This window comes from Lepeophtheirus salmonis, chromosome 4, assembly GCF_016086655.4.
Source record: "Lepeophtheirus salmonis chromosome 4, UVic_Lsal_1.4, whole genome shotgun sequence".
In the NCBI taxonomy this organism is placed as follows: Eukaryota; Metazoa; Arthropoda; class Copepoda; order Siphonostomatoida; family Caligidae; genus Lepeophtheirus; species Lepeophtheirus salmonis.
In genome coordinates, this window is record NC_052134.2 from 52,746,910 (window position 1) to 52,770,648 (window position 23,739).

Genomic DNA, 23,739 nt, shown 5'->3' on the forward strand with positions numbered 1-23,739 from the left:
ATTGTTAAGAGCTGTGAATAATTATACAGTTGCCTAATAATTATCAACTGATTTGTAGTAGGGTTGAATTCGTCCTTAATACAGAACATAAATTGGTCCTGTCTCTGTTATCGGTCCTTATAAACGTCCCAAGTTTTCAAACGCCTTCAAATAGGCGTCATTTTTACAAATACTATTGTAAAGTTTCTCAATTTACTAATTGAAGTAGTTTAGTAAAACTTTAAGTATCACTCGAAGACGAGAATAGTTTTTGTATTATTCTTAATTTAGGACTCATTAAGGTATTTTTATTTTTATAACAATGGATTCATTGTGATGTATGATGACGTCATTTGACAAAAATGGTTCTTTAGGAGATTATTTGCATCCGTATTTTATGCACTCTTAAGATTTAGGATATGACCGGCCGGATCGTCAAAATTTTGTGTCTTATACATCCTTAATTTTTGGCTTATTTTATTGTTTTGGAAGCAAGGTTGGGTTGTACAATCAAAGTTAATAAGGTGTTATGAAGAATGGCACGTCATAGTCCAACTATCACAAGCCTTTTTGAAAGAGGAAATGGAAAGTTCTGAGATGAAAGATTTCTATATAAACTATTTTCCCATGACGAGTGACCACCAACTCCCTTTGTGTACGTACAAAATAAAACCTTTTGTAGGTATTTTAATGGTTTTCATTACCACCAACACAACTATAATTAGGAAGAATTAAATAGCCCTTTCTCTGGGATGTCCTCCTATCACTGTTGGTACTTATTAATATTTAATGGTATTTACTAGGGTTTCTCATTTCCCGAAAAATCATCTCTGAGCGGAATCCCGGGAAGGAAATTTTAAATTACAGGATAATGGAAAAATAAAAATGCTGTCAAACTTAAATATTAATTTTTTGGTTGGAAGAAGAATTATAAATTAAATACTCATATATTCTCAATTCTCATCATGGGCGCCCGCAAAATTATATTATTATTATTATTTTTTTTTTTTTGGAGGGGGTTCTTGGTTTCTGGCATTTTTTTGGAAAAAAATTCAAAAATTCCCATTTTTTTGTAAAAAATTTGAAAAATTAAATTATTCTGAAAAAAATTTTAAAAAGTATTTTTTTTGGACAAAAAATTCCAATATTGATAGAAAATTAAATTTTTCAGAAAAATTAAAAAAATTCACAGCTGTTCACACAAAAATTAAATTTTTCTGGAAAAAAAACTCAAAAAATATTTTCAAATATTAATTTTTTTTGAAAAATTCACAGCCATTAACAAAAAATAAACAAAAAAATGAAATGAAATATTAAATTTTCTAGTATAAACTAAAAAACCTTTAATTGCGGGGGCTATAACCCCTCCAGCCTACCCCTTACATACGCCCCTACTCATGTTCTTTATTTTTATCATTACCACTGATAGTTTGCAAGTTGTATTATAGAGCCCTTGGGCTCAGTTGTTTAGAATTACTTTATCCGATCCGACCCACAAATAGACTTATTAAGTAATAAGTCATGAATAAACCAATTTTTGGTGGAATATATATTATAATTAAATAAATAGGTGATTTACATAGAATTTCCTCTAAGTGTAACACCCGGACAAATCCCGGGAAAACAGGATGCTGAGAAAGAACTAATGTATATACTGCATTGTTTCATTGAAGTGATTATTTATTGTTTTCATACTTTGTGGTTTAATGTTTTGACATGGAAATATGTTAAATTAAATAGGGGGAGGGTCCTGGAATAGAATAAAAAGAGAGTAAAAAATCATTAACATTGAAAGAAAAATAGAAAATAGTATATTATATAGAATAGATCCTCAAAATCAATGCTTGCTCTGAGAGCAACGAAGCAGAAAGTAAACATAATCGGATCAACAAAACAATCTGAACGTTGTTGGTAATAATGGAAAAGTAACCACCAAAAAAAAAAAAAAACAGAGTGTTGAAACCATTCATTTATTTTTTACACAGAGTGAGAGACACAATAATAGTGTTGTATCGAGCTGAAATAAGTCGAGTTTTTGATAGTGTTTACACCCATCATAAATACTTTTTCTGCTCAGGACAATCAAAAACACTCCCCTGTTTGTTTTGGTCAGCATGAAAAATTTGTAGGGAAAAATTGAGGTTATTTTTAAAAAGATTTCGATTCTTAAAAAAAAAAAAATCGGGCAAATTTTTCAGAAGAATAAAAAATTTCATATTTGGATTTTTTTTTTTTTTTTAATTAATTTTTTAAATACAAGAAAAGGATCAAACCATTATCTACTCAATGGTTTTTAAAGTAGATCGATATTTACCTAAAAATGTGATTTAATATTAAAATATGTACTGAATTTGAAAAAATCGAAGATGGCGCTGTGAAAAATGTCCTTTCTTGATTGATTTCACTTGGAATAGTCCATAATCATTTGAAATCTATCTAGCGCGAGGCTTACATTCAAGAGTGAAGCCTGGGGTACTCCAAAAAATGGAAATGTATTTTCTAAAAAAAAGGTCATTGAGTATTTGAGTGACGGTCCATTTATTAATTTATATTCAATAATATACATTCAGCGTGTATTAATTTCCTCTTTATGGTTTATAAGCACTTATGCGCTAATTATATTTTTTTTTATTAACTATGAGATTGTGTAATTCGTTACAAAACAAACCCCTGGTCACAGGTGAGAATGCTTACTTCAGAGTGAGAATTATAAAATTATAAATATGTTTATAGTCTTTCTCCTGAGAAATTAAATTCATAATACATTGTGATTTATAACAATATTGATTCTCAATAGGGTTCTTATTTCTGCATCCTCTAAAGCTCTGAGAAAATATCACAAAATGTCTTTAGTCATACAAAAATGTGTTGTTTTTTGTATTGTTTTTAAATCCTAAGTCCATATTTAGTGCATAATTAGCTGCTCCTTTGCCCGTAAAAAAAAAAAATTATTAGAAAGATTGAGAATCACTGGATTATATTTTTTTTAAGAGTAACAGCCTTGCAAAATTCAAAACCTCATTTAATGAGGTTCAATACAAAAGTCAAGCAGTCTCTAAAAAGATATTAAACCAACTTGCGGTTTTTATTTTTTAAATTTAACTTTTTCTTCATTTGAATCTTGTCGAAAAACCCTCGAATTAAGTCAAGTTGATAACAAGTTCGTGACTGCAGTGGAGCTATGGAGATTAATCAACCTTCTAACTAAAATGTTGCTGTCAAATTTGTCGAAAAGTATACTGCCAAAATTTGCATTTGTCACAATTATAAATAAATAATACTTATGGTGGATAAATCCCAGGACTGTATTCCTAATCAGTCTATAAATCTCTCTCTTTTAATCTTTTTATTTAATGAGTCCTGCCTTTTTTACTATTTATCCGTCCTAAGGACCGATAAGTCGGTCCTAGTCATCTTATTATTTTCTTCAGGATAGATTAAGAAAGATATCAACAAAAAGGTGAGAATGCTTACTTCAGAGTGAGAATTATAAAATAATGAGTAAAAAAGAAGAAAGACACCATCATCAAAGGTTCTTCCTTTTCTAATCTCTATACTTAGTTTTTTCTTTACAAACATCCCTTCTTTAACTATTAAGTCGTTCTAGCACACACCTTCTACTTTAAACTTCCAATATTTCGTCTCTTTGAAAGAGGTTATCATAAAACTTCCACATAAAATGACGCAGTTAGTAACTACGTCATTTTAGCTGTCGTAGTTATCATAAAAGACCGATAAGGATGGGTCCTAGAATTGACAAAATTAATTACGAAGTAACTGATTGAACTGGAGTATTTTTAGACCGATCCAATACTAAATAATATGGATTTGTCTCTCTGACAAAATTGTCAAAAATTTTGTCAAAAAGCTTAGTACTAAAAAAATAAAAAATCCAAGAAACGGGCCATGCCAATAATTGTTCGAATCGACACAACACTAGTGTTGAAATCATTTTTCTTTTTTGTGCACAGTAGTATTATGAAACAACAACAGTGACACGTTTGTTTGAAAATCCAGGCTTTCTCTAAAATGCACCCTTCATAATTACACATTACGTACTATGTCCGTAGAGAAGGAGGGTCATTTATGTATTATAATGACTATGTAATTAATTGCAGATTAATGAGGTAAAGTCTACTAAAGGAATAATCATTAGGAAGAAATGTAATGTGTAATTATGGTTTTTTAAAAAGTAAAACATACTAATGGAACATGACATTCGAACTCTTGAACAAAAACAAAGTAAATTAAATCCTTTTTCAACACGACCAAACATTAGAAATGGTAGGGGGATTCAGACAGATAAAAGCTAAAAAAACATAAGTCGAACATTTGAGAAAAAAATATAGTCATATATACAAAAATGGAGTTTTTGCTCCCTCCTTAAAAGATAAGGGCACTCCATTAAATGATATATTAAACTTTTAGAAAACTTTTATCATACATGTATACGTGAAATATATATCCGATGACCGAAGAAACTCCTACACACTAGTCTCACAGGAGTCATTCAATTCCATCGAATTTGTTGTTCAGAAGGATTCCAGGAAATTTCGTTAGTAAATAATCACATTATATGTGATTATTTACATACTTTAAGAAGCTAATAAAAATTTGTCAGGCCTAGAATCGGTACTTATCGGTCTTTTATTGAAAGTAAAACAGATGAAATAGATTTGTTTCTAGTAACTACGTCATTTGAGTCGCTGAAGTATCGATATAAATTCATAACCTTTTTCAAAGAGAAAAGATACCTGAAGTTAAAAGTTGGGAGTGTGTGACTAGATCGTATTATTATACGTTCTATCTATACTTAATTCTTTTCTTAGATCTTATATTCGTCAATCCTGGCTTGGAGTGAAGAAAATAAAAAGATAGAGAAAAGGACTATAGGACTGAAGGACCATGTATCACACTGATAAATAAATAAAAAACTGAAAGGGGGGAGACTGATTAGGAAATCAGTCCTAGGACCGATCCAACAATAATTTTATCTCTATGTATGAACTGTTTAACTAAACATTCAATCTTTTAAGAACCATACAAACGTAACGATTATTTTAAGTTAATAACGTAGGTATTAGTGATGTATCGGACTTTTCTCGACGTCATCACTTGTCACTGCAATTTATTAAAACTATATTTTTATTTCCTCAGGTATCTGTAAAGCCTCTAATACAATTCTTGCTACGGGCAATATCTTTTTTCCAAAAAACCAATATTAATTCCAGTCTTAATCTACTTGAGCATGGGAAAGCACGTCTCTGTGGAGATAACTTTAACAGGTAGAGTGTAGTCTATTCTAAAAGCTGTCCAAAGATTTTGGAAACAGCTCACATACAATCTCATTTTATATATAAGTGGTAAAGAGACATTGGAAATTTGATTGTTTCCCTAAACTTCGGCTGTTGATGACTTAATTAAGTAAAAACGTCAATTACTTATCCTTGCAAAGGCCTTTATAGAAGAGGGATTCCCCAAGACTCGAGGATTAAAATATCTTTTTATATTTTGCCCAAGTCTCTCTAACACCCAAAGTCCAATAATTTTGTCACGCATTGATCATTTCTGAATCTCTCTTAATAAGTAATCTCTTTGGTATTCAAACTCAAACAATGACCAACAACTTCTCTTAACAACCACAGCATTCATGTATGACTTTGTTTCCATTAAAACTATTTCGAACTTGGATATTCGTGGTAGAACAGTTATTTTCCACATTTGTATTTTAAATAGACCATAATACTAGAAATAGTAAATTGAATTGAATGAATTGTAAAGGATAATTAATTTCTATTAGTTGTTTGTGACATAATTAACTCGATGATGGATTTGTTGAGTATACCAAATGCAAATAAGATGATTCACAAATGACATCCCCTCCTCATCCCTTTTGGTTGAGTGAGAGGAGAGTAATCCTTCTGAGTCCTTACATAAAATCTCACACACATCAGCAGGGGGACAAATAACAACAACAACAAGGATGACGACAGCTAAATAGAGAAAATAAGAAACTGTTGTGTTATTTCCGGAGGCATCTGCACCCCCTGTTGACTCGTTTCAACCGCCCACTTCACAGCAGTAGTGAGTGGGGACATGCACACTGAACAACATTGAAATGACATCATTTTCATCTGCTTTTTTATAGTATTATTGAGTCATGGATGGTAATAATAATAGAGAGATAGGAAATTATTGCATAGAAAGAATAATTTTTTTATTTTTAATAATAAAATAATCATAACATAATATTAGTCCGGGATTTCTTTGGTACATAGTAGTCCTCTGATTATTATTTAAAAAAATTGTCAAAACAGTCGCGTGCCCGCCTTTTTCTTTTCTTATACATCTGCCTGCCTTCCTTCTTTTCTTCTTCTTCCATTTTGGATTTCATTTCCTTAATAATAACAAGGACACTTCCTTGCGGATTTTCTTTCTTTTGATTCCGGGATCTTGTAAATAATATTAAATAGGGCATAGAACAATGGTGGAACTTATTCAATGAAATATATTTTATAAAGAAGTTGTCATCTGCGAATTCTGCAGCTTCCTTCCTACTTTTTATTATTATATTATATAAATGGGTATTCAAACAACACGAGCCTGCATATTATGTATTTTTGAACTCTTTTATTATTTAAGGACTTGCTTATTACAGGAAGGAGGGTAACGCCTACGTCACATCTTCTTCTTCTGGTGACGTATTCATGTTGATATGATTTCCTCTTGCTCTATTGTTAATATTATTTATGATTGTACAATGTTGATGTACATCCTCATTTTATTGGGAGGATCTAAAGATGTCTTTGAATCCCGCGCGACTCCTCAATAAATCATCAATCAATCAATGTTTGGTTGACAGTTGTGTCTCAAATAGGCTATTTGTGATATCTGTTATTTGAAAAGGGGTGCAAATATGAAGTCTGTATACATATATATTAATATTATTGTTTATTATTAATCGTCAAAGAATACAGATTAGGTCCTTCTGACCATGTTTACACCCCATTCTTTAAGTTTAAAGGAAGCCGCTTTTGATATATCTACAATATTTGCAGAGCAGGGTAATTACCTTGTGTTGTGTCGAGTTGAGTCTTTAAGAACCGGCTCAAGTCGATATATCAGAAAAGGAAAAAAGATGCATGAACAAATTTAGTCACTCCATGACCCATCTATTATTTCGTCAAGTGGTTTGTTAGTAATATGATAAACAAGGCTCTAGGTAATTTTGCTGTGTACAATTTTGCATCTTGTCATTTTTAATTGTGGAGATTTTGCTGCATGACATATTCACTGCCTTATGTTTTTACAGGGTTGGTCAGTAAAACGTAAACTGCTAATTAATGTTCATTTTCTAATTAATGTAGTAAAGGTTTAGTGATTATTTTTTGACACTTTCGCTTTGCCATTCTTTAAACATTTCTTCAACATGAGTGAGCAAAAAGCCAATAGGCAACGCAACTTAAATCTCCTAGACGCTGAAGTTGATGTGGCGATGGTTATGGACATCGTGAAGTACTCCAGGGGCCTGGTTTTTAAATTAACCCAGATGAATAATTATGGAGAAGACCTCTCCAGTAAAGTAAGGAGTGGATGCACAATTTAAAGAGGGATCCGGAGTTCCTGTCCACCCTGGAGAAGAAGATCAAAAAGGACCCCACCAAATCGATGAATCACCGCACCAACGACATATCCCTGTTTGCTAGGCCCATGAGAAGGAACATGTTTGTGTCTTGACGGGGTTGAGGAGACACAAACTATTTAAACCAAGGAATCCAGGATGACCAAGAAATGGGGAGAGGAAAGACGTAGAGGAATAAAACAAAGGTTGTCTAATAGGAACAATTATATTCTTATTAATACAATAACCTACTCTGATACATACATAAAATACACGACTATTTATACTTAAAACGAGGAAAAGACTGTACTTTACACAAATATATACATACAAGAAAATAAGAGAAGAGAACAAGGGGGTAGGAAACACGAATACATTACACCACCCCTAAAGCACCAAATCCATGCCGGTGCTTAACCAGGTTCTACTCCATGAATGGAAACTTATTGATCCGCTCCATCCATAACCAGGTGCGGAGAAAACCATTTACTCTTATATATACAAAATTTATCTCCATAGACGTGCCGTGCTCTCAGCACGTGCACCGGAGAAAAGAAGAACACTACTCCTCTTAGAGGTTTTAGGAACGCGAGCACCTTGCCCGTTCCTGAGGGAAACATCGTTCACCCTTATAGAGGTTTTAGGAACGCGAGCACCTTGCCCGTTCCTGGGAGAAACATCGTTCACCCTTGTAGAGGTTTTAGGGACACGAGCACCCTGCTCGTCCCTGGGAGACATATCGATCTCACTCGATGTACGATCCAACTCTGGATGATCCAGAGGAGAAACTATTGCACATTCATAACCCAATGAGGTGAACGTGAGAGTAGGAACAACGGAGAACCAGAACTTCATGGGATGAAATTCTCTTTGAATGATGTGGTCCCTGACACGGACACACACTTCACTTCTTGTAAGTGACCATGGTTCTCTTCCTTCCTCCACAAGGCCCAAACTGAGGCACAGCTCGTGTTGCTCCGTCTTCCGTAGATGCATGAGCGTTCTCCCTGTCGACGAAAAAGGGCTGCCCAACTCCAGCAGGGCTAGCTTCTCTGACGATGCCACAGCAGGGAGGTCACGTGATCCTGATCCCATCCTCGTCGCCAATGTTGCGTCTTGACGAAGGTGAGGAGAAGAAAACTATTTAAACCAAGGAATCCAGGATGACTGAGAGAAATGGGGAGAGGAAAGACGTGGAGGAATAAAACAAAGGTTGTCCAACAGGAACAATTATATTCTTATTAATACAATAACCTACTCTGATACATACATAAAATACACGACTATTTATACTTAAAACGAGGTAAAAGACTGTATTTTACACCTATATATACATACAAGAAAATAAGAGAAGAGAACAAGGGGGAAGGAAACACGAATACATTACAGAACATGTAGGGCGACTTGGGATTGTCCTCATACACGAGGACTCCACATCATCTTCTGATGGAGGTCATGAAGTCCAGGAAACTCGAGAATCCACGCTTAACTACCCAACCCTGTATATTATAGGTTTGTACTTTACCTTTAGTCTTTACTGTTTAATTCTTCCTTTCTTTTTATTGATGGAGGACTTTCTTAAATCTCTTCGAGTATCAACTTAGATCATGACTATGAATAATGTACCACTAGTCAATGAGTCCTTTCGAAATAAAATAATAAAAAAGGCGACGAATATGTCATGCGGCAAAATTGCCAAGAGGTGAAAATGTATTGAGCAAAATTAGAGACCACGAAAATGTTCTGGGCCAAATTACCCGTCACATATAAATAATAAGTTAATAATAACTTTGAGATGGTGCAACGCTGTTTTTTGTGTATATGTGACGGGCAATGTGTAAAATTCCCGAGCAATCTATAAAATTTCCAATAGAATGATAAATGGCAATTTAATCTTCATTTACATTGTCAGGCAAAAATGATTGTGGGTAATTTGATTAATTATTAAACAATTCATTGCAGGCAATTTTGATCATTAAGGATTTGATTAAGATACAATATTTTTTTGTAAGTTATTTGATAATGTAGTGCAGGGATGTCCAACCTGTGAACTGCAGGTTATTATGCGGCCCACCTAATGTTTAAGTGTGGCCCAGTTCTCATTCTCACTAAAAGTAGTATTTTTTTAGCTGTATTGTCGCAATATCATCCAAACACTTAGAACTCTCATAATCCGTACAAACTTTGAAAAATATTTGATGGTATTCCGTATTTTCTAAGACTCTAACAGGGTTGCCAGGTTAGCTTTGATTGGCATTGAAAAATTAGATTTGGCTTTTTTTTAATATTTGTTCTAAAATTGAAATAAATTTGAATTTAATATTTTTGTTTTATACAGTAATTTTCAAGAAATTTAACTTAATAGATTCTACTGCCCATTATAATATTTCAAGTGGAAATGTGGCCTATTATGTTAAAAGGTTAGACACCGCTCAACTAGTGCATTCTCATTGAAATTTATATTGCATTTAGACAATCAAATTATGAAGTATATCAAAAGGGGTCCTTGATGCTCATGGAAGCGGTGGCGGTGGGTAATGATCCACTTTTTGGGCCAGTGGTTCACTTACACAACCCGTGGGCTGGGGTGTATCATATGATTTTAGAAGAAGTTATTGATACTCAGGATAGCCGCGGCAATAGGTTTTGATCCCTCTCGTGGACACGCAGTTCACATTTGTAACCCGTGAGCCAAGTGTATTATATTAGAAGGGTTCCTTTATACTCAAGATAGTGGTGCCTATAGGTTTTGATACATTTCAGGAACCAGCTGTACCCCCGCAAATACAACTTCAACTGTCTGGTTCCTCTGTTTTCTTTCAGAAATAAACAAACATATATTTATAAATCATACCTGATGGCCGATGGTAATTTCGAAGATACTTCTAAGATATCTCAATTATGATTTTTTAACATTACAACTTATCTGAAAATTTTCTAAATATAGAATCCTTCCTTCACCAAAATATAGCTTTACTTGGTACTATTTAATCAAAATAATATTATCTGGAAAATGTTTTAATGTTAGTTATAATTTATTGTATGATACAAATAGTATTAAATATTAATTGTCATAATATAATACTTTGGTATGTAAGTATAGAGAAGCACAATTAAGATTATTTGATGATGCAAATAAAATATGTGAAGTATTTATTAATGGAGAATAGTAGAAACGGCGAAGAATAATCAAAATAGTCTAAATGATTTAGTATCAAAGGGTATTAACGCAAATACAAATTCATGCTGATTCAATATATATCGAAGAAGTCAAAGCTGTGGGAGATCGTGGAACAAGAGCCAAGAAAGATTGTATAGACAGTGTGGTTTCCAATTTCCTCATACGAATGGGAAAGTTTGCCTTACAAAAAGCGTCGAATGCACAAGATGTGGTAAGAGAGGCCACCTTGCAAGAGTATGCAGGCGTCGAAAGGAAAACTCTATTTCGATGATCAACTCTACTCAAAAATCGGAACTGAATAAATTACCCATCAATGCATTGAAAGTCCATGGAAATTACTTCAGAAATATAATAGCTACATATAACAGTGATACAATTGTATCTGTCGCTGGATCAAGAGTTCAAAGTAAATATCGATTCCAACCCAATTAAAAGAGTATTGCTTAGAATATATCTTTAACTTAAATTATTTATTTATTTACACATTATTGTAAAAAAATAATGTAACATAATTTAAAAAAAATTAAATTAATAGCAATTTAGCTCCCGAGTTTATATTGGTCTGATTTATAAAAGTTAGTTCCTGGCTTCAATTTCGAATTTTATTACCATTGAAGATAGTAGCCTAAATATTAATCTATAACTGACTATGGAACCTCCATGAACTAACCCTTTTATAAAAAGTTAGCCACGTAATGAGGGAAAATAGCAGAAAATAATAAAGTGACGTCATTTGTGGTATGATAAACAGCAACTTCTTGAGTCAGAAAAATATATTTATAAGATAAGGAATCTATTGCAGCCAAGAGGCGCGTTTTGCTAATTGGTTTATAACTTTGCATACTCTGAATACTTTGTATATTCTCTCTTTACATCCCGTTTGGAGCACTCATTGATTCCACCAATAGATATAGGCCCAGGAATATTCCCATAGACCAGAGATATCCAACCCGTTGCCTGCATAGGGGCTTGTTTAAATGTGGCCTACTTATCATTCTCACATTATCATTTTAGCAAAATTATTACAATATCCTTAAAACGCGTAGAATGCACATAATATGCAAGAATTTTATTTTTTCAAAAAAACAAGCCCCCTCCCCCCAAATATATATATATAATTTTGCCGACAATGGTCAATAGTATGGTCCCAGGAATCACCACCCGGCCTTGGTATTTGCAACCTTGCTACAGAGGACAAAACTATTACACATAGGTTTTCTCTAAGAATTGGTTCTCCACAAACCAATTGATTGACAATAAGGGTTTTGTCACTCAAAAGAGCGAAATGTATTGCCCCATTTTCTACACTTTTTCGTCTTTCCCTTGTAGGCAACACGAACAAAATTATTGCCTTTAAAGTATTAATGTTTTCTCCCTCCATATTTAGAACAAACAAATTTAATTAAAAAGGACATTAAACTCGACAAATGCATGCAAAATAGTATTAAAAAACTGTCCACAGTCTTTACAGGGATCGTAGTAAACAATACAGTCTGTGGAAATCTGGAATTGAAATGGAAATGGTTTTCTTCGACAACTACAAACAAAAAATTCCCTATCGTGTTAGCTCAAGACTCGGACAGTTTCAATTTTATGATGAAATTTTGACATATTTTGTACAATATAGCAGCACATGAAGGCGAAATCCTCATCTTTAAGTGCCAGGGCCCTGGATGTAAATGATGTCTTCCAGATTTTGTATTGGGAAACCGATATTTTCCATTATTTAACAGGGAGTTTGTGGTGGAGTTCAAGTCATGAACAGTAATTATATTATCAGTTATTGATTTTATCTCTAAATCCCTAGGATTTTCTATACTCTTGAAAAAATATATTTTTCGTGTCTCACGATATCCACTGTTGACGTAGAATCAAAGGCAGGACCCCTGTGACATATAATCCAATAATAAATGCTCGAATTACACACAGTCGATCTCCATTCAAGATTGGTTTTTTCTTACATATCAATTAAATTTTTTGTTTATAAATTTTTGGTAAAACTCTCTCTCTTTACATATTATCCGGGGCGGCCTGTAGTAAGTGTTGGATTGGCACGAGGTCCATTCCAGAAAGGAATATTCTATGAGGGGGTAATAGTTAGAGGGGCGTGAATTTAGTGGGGAAAATAAGAGAAATTCATTTTTTTTTCTTATTAAATAAATATTCATCTAACTACAAAGTACAAAAGAAAATCAACTTATACAAAACTATTCAAAATTATTAACATAATTTAGAATTAATTGAGAAAACTTGAAGCTATTCATTTAATAAAACATACAGGCATTTGCTATAGAAGAAATTTGGAGTTTCCTATCTTCTTAAAAGACTCGAGTAAAATGGTATAAAAATCAAATTAATTAGTCTATAGAGTTCATGAAATGCACAATCATTTCCTCCAGTTTAACTGGAATGCTGATTTCTTTAGATCATCAGGTGTAGATTAGTCAAATAATTTTGCAAGTGTTGCCTCCTTTTTGAATTCGACTTTTCCTCCAAAAGAGGGCGCGACAAGTCAGAGTGTATGCGAGAATTTCTTTCCGTTCTTTTTTATATTACCTTATCAACTATTTTTATAATCGGATTCATCTTTTGAAAATAAAATGTTAAGAAAAAATCATTAAATTTAATAATTTTTTCGTCAATAAATAAAAGAAGAAAATATATCGTGAAGAATTGAAAGAAGAATTGGAATTTATTGTTCCGGCAAATATAAGATCCGAAATTCTCCTAACAAAGAGCTGTTTTTATAACAATTTCATTTCAAAGGCCAACAAAAATTCGGTTAAATTTTTGCTATTTTTTGATGAAAATGTTTTCACCATTGATGCCACGGTGAATATGAAGAACAGACGCTACATCACAACCGAACATGCTGACAATGTGTCTCAGCTTCAGTGAGACATGTCTACAGAACAGAAAATCTAGCTGGAACCATGGTATTGGGCGTTGTGTAGCCTGCCCTCCCATTTTTGTGGAGAGGAAGGAACGGATCAATGCAGATGCATGAATCAAACTTATGGATAAGAAAGCTCTACCTTGGGCCTGATAAAAGTTCGTTGACAACTTTTTTTACACTTAAGACGTAGCTCCGTGTCATCGCACCGCAGCCCTTCCTGAGAGACAACATATCCGACTTTAGAGATCTCAACATGTGGCCGCCTTTCTCTGTAGAAGCGAACCCCTTGAACTACTCCATCTAGGTGCGTCTGGAAGAAAGGGTGTCTGCTACTTCTCAAAGTAATATCCAGTCCCTAGAGGCTTCTATCAAGAAGGAGTGAACCAAGCTCGATTTTCACTCTATAGTCATGTTCGGCAAGGGATTTAGGCCTCATATTCTGGTAATTATAAGAACTGAGAGCTCATATAATTAATAAAAGTTGTGTTGAGCACTATTTTCAGATGATTCTGTTAAATAAATGTCCTGAAAAGATCCCTTGTTTAAATTTTACTCCTTGAAAATTGAAAAAATAAATGAATAAATCAACAAGTGAATATTAGCGCTGAGACAAGATCCAAGACCCATTTTTTCACTTCTGGGGGGGTACAAGTTATTTTATCATATATTATACTGATGAACGAGCCCTGTTTTAAGTAGGACAAATAGCGATTATTGAAGATCGAGTTGAAATCTTAAATCATAAAATCTTATTAATTTGTTCAAAAATTATGACGATTATGGAGTTCTATTGTTTTGTGTGGCTTTGACATCTCAAAATTTAATGGCCCATTACTGTTAACATATATAGCTCTCCTACAATGTTATACCTAAATCGATTTGTAAATTTTTCTGTAATACTGCCTATAAACAGACATACAAAAAAAAACGAGAGAAAACATAGCGTAGAGGGCTTCGTGAACAAATTTCGACATAATAAAAGGCTCAAGAGTATTAATAACAGGTGAAATAAAAAGTTTGAGCGTTTTTTCACTTTGTTTTTACAACAAAATGAACATAGTTAAGATTATCCGATTTAGATTAAATATACACTGTTTTGTTGGATAACTTTTGTCCATATTGAAGGCAATTTCATAATTCCATGATTGAAGAAGTCTTCCTCCTTATTGGTAAAAAACTTGACCACCTCATTTTAACTAGCCTCTCTTGAGGTCAGTTTTGTACCATCAAGAAAACTTTGCACATGCTTAGAAAGGTAATAATCGCTTAGTGCCAGGTCTGGACCATACGGCGAGTACGATAGATTCTCCCGTCTAAGCGCTCACGGCTTCTGTTGCGTCGTTAAAGGTGTTTGTGGCATAGCGTTATCTTGATAGAATACAACACCTTTTCTATTGGCCAACTCTGGCCACTTTTGGTCTATCGTCTGCTTCCATCCGGTCAATTGTTTGACAATATAAGTTCAAATTGAGTGTTTTGCCTGATAGGAACAGTTCAAAGTGGATGATTCCTTTCCAATCCCAACAAACACAAAGCATAACCTTCTTGGCTGTTAATCCGGGCTTGGCAATGGTTGAGCCGCTTCACCTTGCTTTGACCACGATATTTTTTTGGCTGTTGTTTTGCATATGTGACCCATTTTTAATGGCCTGTCACCATACAATTCAAAAATAGATTGATTTTGTTACGTTTCAGCAAAGAGTCGCTATCATCAATCTATACAAAAGTTTCTTAGTCGTCAATTCGTGTGACACCCATATTTTGAGTTTCTTTTTAAGACCAGCCTTAGACAAATGGTTCTAAGCGATTTTTTGGCTAATATTCAGTTCCTGGCAATGGAATAAGTGCTCACATGACGGTCCAACTTGACGATTTCTATTATTTTATCAACATTTTCGATGTTTGGCCTACCAGTGCATGCCTCATCTTCGATGCCCATTTAACAGGATGAAATCTTTGGAACAATAGCTTTGCTGTTGCATTCAATAGTATATTGGGTCTCTAAAAAGCACAATTTTTTTGCCCTACCGGCCCTGCTTATTCACCTAGATCGTAGTGATACTCATGAATGTATCGAATTTACTCTTTTTTACCTCCATTTTGAAACGCTGTAAGTTGTAACTCACAACTGGATTCACCAAACAGAAAACTTGTAATGAACTTTTTTTTTTAAAGTGTACGCTTACCCTTTAAGCATACTTTATGCTTTTTTATGTAATGTTTTAATCGAGAGATATAGCTACCTAAAGACATCTAGCTAAAAGTGCAGGGGTGCATAAGTATGCATTGCACCCCAAAGAAATTGTTTGCACCCTCAATTGAAAAAAAAGTATAACTTATAAAAAATATTTGTTTTAATATATATATAATAAAAATTATAAAATACTTACTCACAAAACAAATTGTAATGAAACTTGTGACAATTTCCATTAAATACCGTTGTTATATGAGCATCCGCTTGTTTTGGATGCAAGAGGTGAGGTGGGCAATACCTTGCTAGAATTTTTTTGAATGTCCCTACAAATGTCACATACACATAACATACAAAATGAAATTATTGAAATCATGAGTACCATCATCACAGAGGAAATAGTGAAGGATATAGGAGAGGCTTGGTACACATTAAATATTTATGGCACCAAATATCCCATTAGCTGCGAAGATATATCCATAGTGCTTTGCAACGTGGACACGACCAACACTGTAAGCGAGCAATTTGTCTCAGTCACTACCAAGTATTGTGATGTCAAAGCTGGTTTTTGGACAAGTTGAGGGACATTGGACTAAATACAGCAAAAGTGCTGAATCAGTGTTACGATGGGGCAAGTGTCATGTCTGAAGTACACGGAGTGATGCAGAAAATCGTGCAGGAAGAATTGCTGAGAAAGAGGTGCCATACGTACACTGCTTTAACCATCAGTTGCATTTGGTTGTGATGCACGCCATATCTTCTGATTTAGCACCGGAACACTTTTTCAGTGTTAAATAAATTATTTGAGAAACAGTAAACAGGCAACCTGGCTACAGTGAAGGTGATCCTGAAATCAATTGACAACATTGTCCACTTGCTTTGTGGGATTGAAAGCACCCAAACCAGTGCAAACGAGGTGCGAATGGAGGCCACAGGGATTTTTAATGCCATTACCCAGCCCAACTTCATGTTCATTTCCTGCATGACACATTTAATAATGACTTTGCTTGATCTTCCCAACTCTGCACTCCAAGCCAAATCCACAGACCTTTACATGGGGTCAGACGTGTCCAAAGTGCCTTAGTTTATGTTGCGATGTAATACACAGTTTGACACAATTTGGGATAAATTCCCCCGAGACAGACAGACCCCAGCAACTCCTGCAGAGCACCCCCAATAGAAATGACCCAGAAATTTGAGCCACTTGAGTGACTATGTTGTGGACACCACAGTTAGTCACCGTCAAGAGGAAGGGGAAAAGAGGACTGGTTGTAAAAGACTCTGGATGCTGAAGTAAGATAGGTTAGAGCAAGATTCAGCGTAACAAACAGTCTACTGGTGCTGGCCCTGTGCACTTTAAGGGAGTGAAGATTTCCTGAACACAAACAAAGTGTGACCACTGCTTCACCTAACAGGCACAGAGATGAAGGAAGCTGAGTTTGCTGTTGCACAGCAGTTTCTACAGTACAAGACAGCAAAATTAAATGAAAACTGGACTACACAGGACATTTAGATACGATACTCAGATGCACCCCAAGGGATTCTGTTCTGCAAAAATAAAAGGAGAGGTGCTGTGACTATTTACAAATGTTCCGCTCCTTTTTTATTTACTTCTCTATTATTTCATTCACTAATGTATTGTCAATGGGACATGCTCTTTTACAGCAGGCAAATCAATCATTAACTTTTTTAAACTATACTAAAAATATAGGCTTACAATAAGAAAGGAAAAAAACATAAGATAAATATAAAATGATCCACCATTAACAATTTATAGAGATGATTAGGTAAATTGTTTGATTAATCACAGTAGTCGTTGAAAAGTATAATAATTTAATAATGTATTCAGTCATAATTATCGTTTAAAATCCTACTGAGCTCTGCCACGATATTAGCGCCGTAGATATGCAGACAAGTCATGCTGGATCATAAACATTCCCTGTTATTTATGCCGATTCTGAAATTTAAATGTAATTGTTGCTAATTTTCCTATTGTTTTTGAAAATTTCCAAGGGTATTCCTTTATTCTCCTGTGAGGTTGTATGTATATACTTTCGTGGATAGTAAGATTACTCTCAATTGTTTCATTTACTCCTGTTTTTGAATCCACAACAATTTTCATCAAATCTAAATAGTTCTTTAATAAACATAAGTGATCGTTTATGGAGTAAAAATGTAACAGTGGGTCATTCTAAACCAAAATGACCAAGGGAGTTTACTACACTTGATTCAGAATTGACTAATTTTGCATGTACTCGTTGATACTATTTAGTTATTCATTTATCAGAAATAAAATTTAAGTTTTTGTAACTACTTAGATTAAATAAATCACGGATTTTGAGCATAATTGGATAAAACATGAGTAGTTTCATGTAATTTCATACTCTGTCATTAATATTTATTTTGATTAAATTGTCTATTTAATGTGTATAATAATTAATCACTATCAAATATTTTTGTCTAATTAAATTTTTTTTCCTATATTGTTATCTTGAGAAGGTCTCCATTGGAGATGAAATCGATTAAATGTTACTGATCCTCTAAACATTTTCGTTTTATTTTGTTGGTTGAGTCAAGTCCGTCTTCTTCTAAGAATTAACTAATACTTTGTTAATAATTTATAGTTGCAACAAGAAAAATACAGAAGGGTAGCTACCATATGTTTTTTCAAATGTTTCCTTCCTTTTGACAGTGGAGGTTGAGAGGAGATAAAAAGCCAGCCGTAAACACCTATAATCTTCACAACTACATATTGCTTTAGAATTCATTATTTAAGGGGGTATTCTATTTCCCATGTACTTTGAATCTGCCACTGATATTACAGAATTTGATAATTCTTAACGTGAATCTGAAATTTAAATTGAAAAAAATAATAGTAAAGTTTCAGGTCTATGAAATGATCGGAACACGCTTTAATGACACCGAAATTTTCAAAAATCCTCCTGCTACAAAAATTTAGAGATGCTATATCTCCACCCCTTTACGTGCAATTTAAATTTTTTTGATATCAACTTGTTCTAAAAAAATATCACTTTCAAATGGTATACCAACTTTATGATTTAAGACAATTTTGTCGGTTCTATTTGTGATCATGTTCTTTGAGAATGAATAGCATTCAAACGACAATTAAGTAAAGTGATAAAAAGTTGAATTATATTTGTATCATAGATGAGTTGGAAAATCAATGCAAATATACTCAAAATTCGGAAAATAGTACTTTTTAGTATCTAAACCTATCTTTAATTTGATTTTAATCTAATAATTAATAGAGGTTGACTGAAGTAATTTTATGGAAATGTAATTTTAAAGCCCTATGAGAGCAAATTAATTTCAAAGTTACAACTTTGCTTTTAAATTTGCTTTTATATGGACATTTAGGTTGTAAGTATTAATTGTAAGCTTATTTCTTTCATAAAAAAGCTTGCCTTATTAATGGGTGCTAATTGTTCTCCACACTAAATGAGAGTGGGCTCATGATTCTCTATCTAGAAACCCAAAGTTCATCTCTAGATGTATTAAAAGATGTTGGAAATTTGTCGATTTACTATGATTGTGTTTTATTTTTCTGAAATTAGTCTTAACACAAAGAAAAACCGTCTAAAAAGTGAACAGTGAACGATTAAAAAAGGTAAACGACAGCAAGCCTGCTAGTAGTAATAACTAGTGATGTCCAATACATGCAAATAAGATTTATTTGGATTTTTGGCTCTTATTTGCATTTGAGTAAAGGGAGGATTGAATACAAATATTGGGGAAGGAAAAGATGAATCCATTTGCGCCATCAAGGTGACTATAAGTCTATATGTAAAGGTGAGGCAGCAAAGAAATTCTACTCTTATGTTTTTTTCATTATCAAGAGAAGAAGACAATTTAATGACGTCACTGTTGAGGCCAGAGATAAGGGAAGCAAAGGGAATATGGAGTGAGGGGACTGTATCGCTTTTTAATTTCTTTCTGGCCTTTAAGTCAAAAAGCTCAGCCTGGAGATTCCGCTCAAAATAATTGGATGTAAAATCTTATAACAAATCTTAGCATTCTTAATATTAATTGGGTCGTTTCTATTGCAGACTGAGATCCAAAGACGCCTGGGCATCAAATTTTTGAGCAAAATGCAAAATACTGGACATCCCGTGGGTTGGGACAGCCGGCCATGGTACAACCACGCTTTGGACCTCGAGATGATGCCATTTTTGCTAAGCAGATCCAAATTAGCGTACTTCACTTCAATGAAATTATCTGAACTGCCGCAAAAGTGACGCCAATATGTCAGCTGAGTTAACTAACGCCAACCAGACTGCCTTAGAAGATGCGTGTTGTCTCACTTTTATATATAGTCAACTTGGGCGCCATGAATTTTAAAGGTAACAATACTAAGATAATCAAAAATATATAATCTCTATCTTGCCACCAAAGCTGCTTAAATTTTTTCAATCTGTTTTTTCTCTATAAATATAAACAGGAATCCAGTATAATTTATTTTCAATATATTTACATTCATTCGTAGTGAAAGACCATCTTTTTAAGTGTATCATGCCTTAGATAGTGGAGCACTCAGTGCTCATTAAGGAGCTCGGTGGGACCAAGATTTGGACTTATGTGCCTGAAACAAATTATTCGCAATGCAAGCTTTGCAACTTTAGCACTAAAGCCAACAGGAAGTGTGTCCTAGAGCAGCATGGACACTACAACAAGCACAAAAAGAACGTAGATTTAAACAACAAGGCAGAAAAAGCTACACTGAAGGTGCTCTACGTCATCCCCTCCAACGATAAGAGCGATGGCGTCTTCAATACTGACCTAGTGAAGGCCTTGATCTCTGCTAATATCCCCCTTGTATAGATCAACACCAGGGATTTAAAATACTTTTTGGAGAAGAAATCTAAGAAAACGATGCCTAGTCGCACCAAATGATAATCCAATGAAAAAAGGACCTGCTTCATTGAGAAATTTTTACCATATATTTGTTTTTTACCAGAATATATCCTATTTTAGGAGATTTATCTTAATTTTTGTCCTTTTTCTGCATTTTTATTTGCATTATTTGGACATGATTAGTAATAACTAAGGGTGATAATTTTGGCAAGAATAGAAAAGTGTGCGAGGAGAAAAGAAGAATTACTTAGTTATTAACTAAGGGTGATAATTTTGGTAAGAATACAAAAGCGTGCGAGGAGAAAAGAAGAATTACTTATGGCATCATTGATTAAATAATATACATCTTCTTCTATCAATCATGAACGTTATCATTCCCGCCTTTATTATTCAATATTAATATAATAATATTAGATGGGGATAGTCGATAGAGAACTGAATAAAATCCCCAAAATGACGTCGCCTTCTGTCTGGATTTCTGAAAATGGAGGCCCAGGAATTTGGAAAATACTTACCGGATGAGAAACAGATGGTTTGTCGGATTTGTCGATATAAATGTGCCTTTAGTCCCCTGTCTAGAATTACACGCCACTCATTATCCTCATCTCATAACTAGAGTATGGATATTCATCTATAAAATCAATTTGACGATGAATACATCAAGTCAGACTTTAACTCTGATTTCACAAGGATGCTTATTGTATGTAATATAACCTTATCCATTGCTAATCATCTACGTTCAAAAAATTTATGGAGAAATACAAGGGTAAACATATCCCTTCCCGAGGAACCATCATTAAATTAATGGAGGATGTTGTTACTGATGTCATTTATAGAAATACATATAAAATGTTTTGAGTCATCCACACCAAATGACGATCAAGTTATCAGTAAAAAGTATTTACGAATATCGAAATGGAACTCTGAATTTTGTACTATCTCACAGTAAGTATTCAATTTTTTTTTTAAATCTAACCATAAAATATGATTCTATTTTAGCTAAACATATCAAGAATTATGATACACAACTCAGTAAAGGGCAAAAACAACTGCTTAAATGGTCACAACAACGGGGTAGTAGCTTTGGATGGTTTGCAACAAGTTTGTCTGAGACTACTTACTTCGTTTTAAGACTTGGGTATGATAATTAGGTTTTCCAATATTACATAGTCATTAAATATTACTTTTTTATCACTTAAGGCTTAGCTATGGTTGATGGGCTCCAAGAAATGGTGTTCAGAAAACTCATAAAAGGCAAAAACAACTGTTTAAATGGTCACAACAACGAGGGTAGTTACATTGGGTGTTGCATTATAATTAACAATTGTGTATATCCTTCATGATAATAGTATGTTGTTATATAAGCATACCTAAATAACGGGGAAATATTTTTGATGCTCTTAATAAGGAGTAATATCGCCGGACATTACTACATAATTAGCTTTTGCTCTAAATCTTTAAGATGAATTTATTTCTAACATTTTTTTATTAATATATTTATTGTCTAATTTTATGATTTTGACATTTACTTTATTATGAATAATTAGTTAGATCTCATCGGTAGAGATATATCTATCCTGTGCACAATTGTATATAGCAACTTCCACATGAAGAAGAGGGGTGATTATCTTTTTGATTAAACTCTACGTCTCGCTTGTGTATTGCAACCTAAAGTTATGACATATTTAACTGAATTCCGATGTTAGAACAAGAAAAAATTATCTGGATCAATCTATTATTTCAATATTCTTTATTTATAATTTATTATTATTAATAGTTATATGATTTTAATTGTTTAATTTTGTATATTTAACTTAAATGTTTAATGGTTTATTTTTAGTATGTAGATTATATTTCATTAAAGCCTTCTTTTTTAAACTTTGAGCTTCAAATATATTTCAAATACTCTACTTTGTCGTTTCATTAGCTATTATTCTGAGAATAAGGTTCATAATGAATTACAATTTCATGGAGTGTGACGTTTTCAAATCTACTGTAACGGATAAAAACGTCGAAGTCAATTATACGTAGTATATCTTCATTAAACATTTTGCTAATAAATACATTCGTTATACCCTCAAAAATCATAATAAAGCAGGCAGATGATAATCACATCAGTATTTTAAACAATGATACCATATGTCTTTTTTCCCCCCTCCTCCTCGCACGCGTTTTCTCTACAATATTATCAACTATAGTTATTACTAATAACTAATAATTTATTAGTAAAAATTAATAACATCATGTATGACGAGGTTGTGTGGTTTTCATAAAATAACTTGCGTTCTATTTATATACAAACTACATTTAAGTGGTTCTTTGAAGATCCGACGTTTAAATAAACAAAGAAATTACTAAGTATACCCTTGAGTTAACAAATATATGAATATCACTTAATCAATTTATCGTACTTTTGAATGTGTACACTATATAACAACAAAACATTTGCTAATGTTATTTTATCTAGAGAATACTTCCCTGTATTATCTTATCTTTAAACTATGTTGTTTCTTTAACGTGAAATAATATATGTAGTTAATTCATAGATAAATAAGAATGTATATAATCTGTATTTAAGCAAATTTATCATTTGTGAAATAAGGAAATAATATATTCATATTAAATTACATATTTATTTAATCAATTCAAATAATATGTATTCATCATTATTGAAAGAAGCACGTCGTTACTTTTATTGTGTTTCACAACCATTCTACTCCAATACAACGCAGAAACAAAGTTTCAAAATCATATAGTTGGGATAATTCAATTAATCCCAACTATAGAATTATTCTCAATAATAACTCTTGATAATTGTTTACAAGAGCTAATTCAAATTCAACGAATCAACGTTCAGACCGCTAATTCCATATATAATAATTAATATTGAATTATGTATGAAATTTGAACAAAGGATTTTGACTGACCGTGTGACACTATCCATTAGAACAATACACTAACTTATAAATATCGAATAACAAGTAGGCAACACTTTATTT

At 33.2% G+C, this 23,739-nt stretch overlaps 2 long non-coding RNA genes across 2 annotated transcripts; both read left to right on the forward strand.

Moving 5' to 3' along the window:
- Positions 1 to 19,492: 19,492 nt before the first annotated feature.
- Positions 19,493 to 20,874, forward strand: LOC121116555 (uncharacterized). Its single transcript, XR_005863905.2, has 3 exons — positions 19,493 to 19,876; positions 19,936 to 20,229; positions 20,373 to 20,874. It is a non-coding gene; the product is annotated as an uncharacterized lncRNA (long non-coding RNA).
- A 124-nt stretch (positions 20,875 to 20,998) lies between these two features.
- Positions 20,999 to 22,126, forward strand: LOC139905247 (uncharacterized). The gene is made up of 3 exons (XR_011779893.1): positions 20,999 to 21,685; positions 21,740 to 21,878; positions 21,941 to 22,126. It is a non-coding gene; the product is annotated as an uncharacterized lncRNA (long non-coding RNA).
- Positions 22,127 to 23,739: the final 1,613 nt, after the last annotated feature.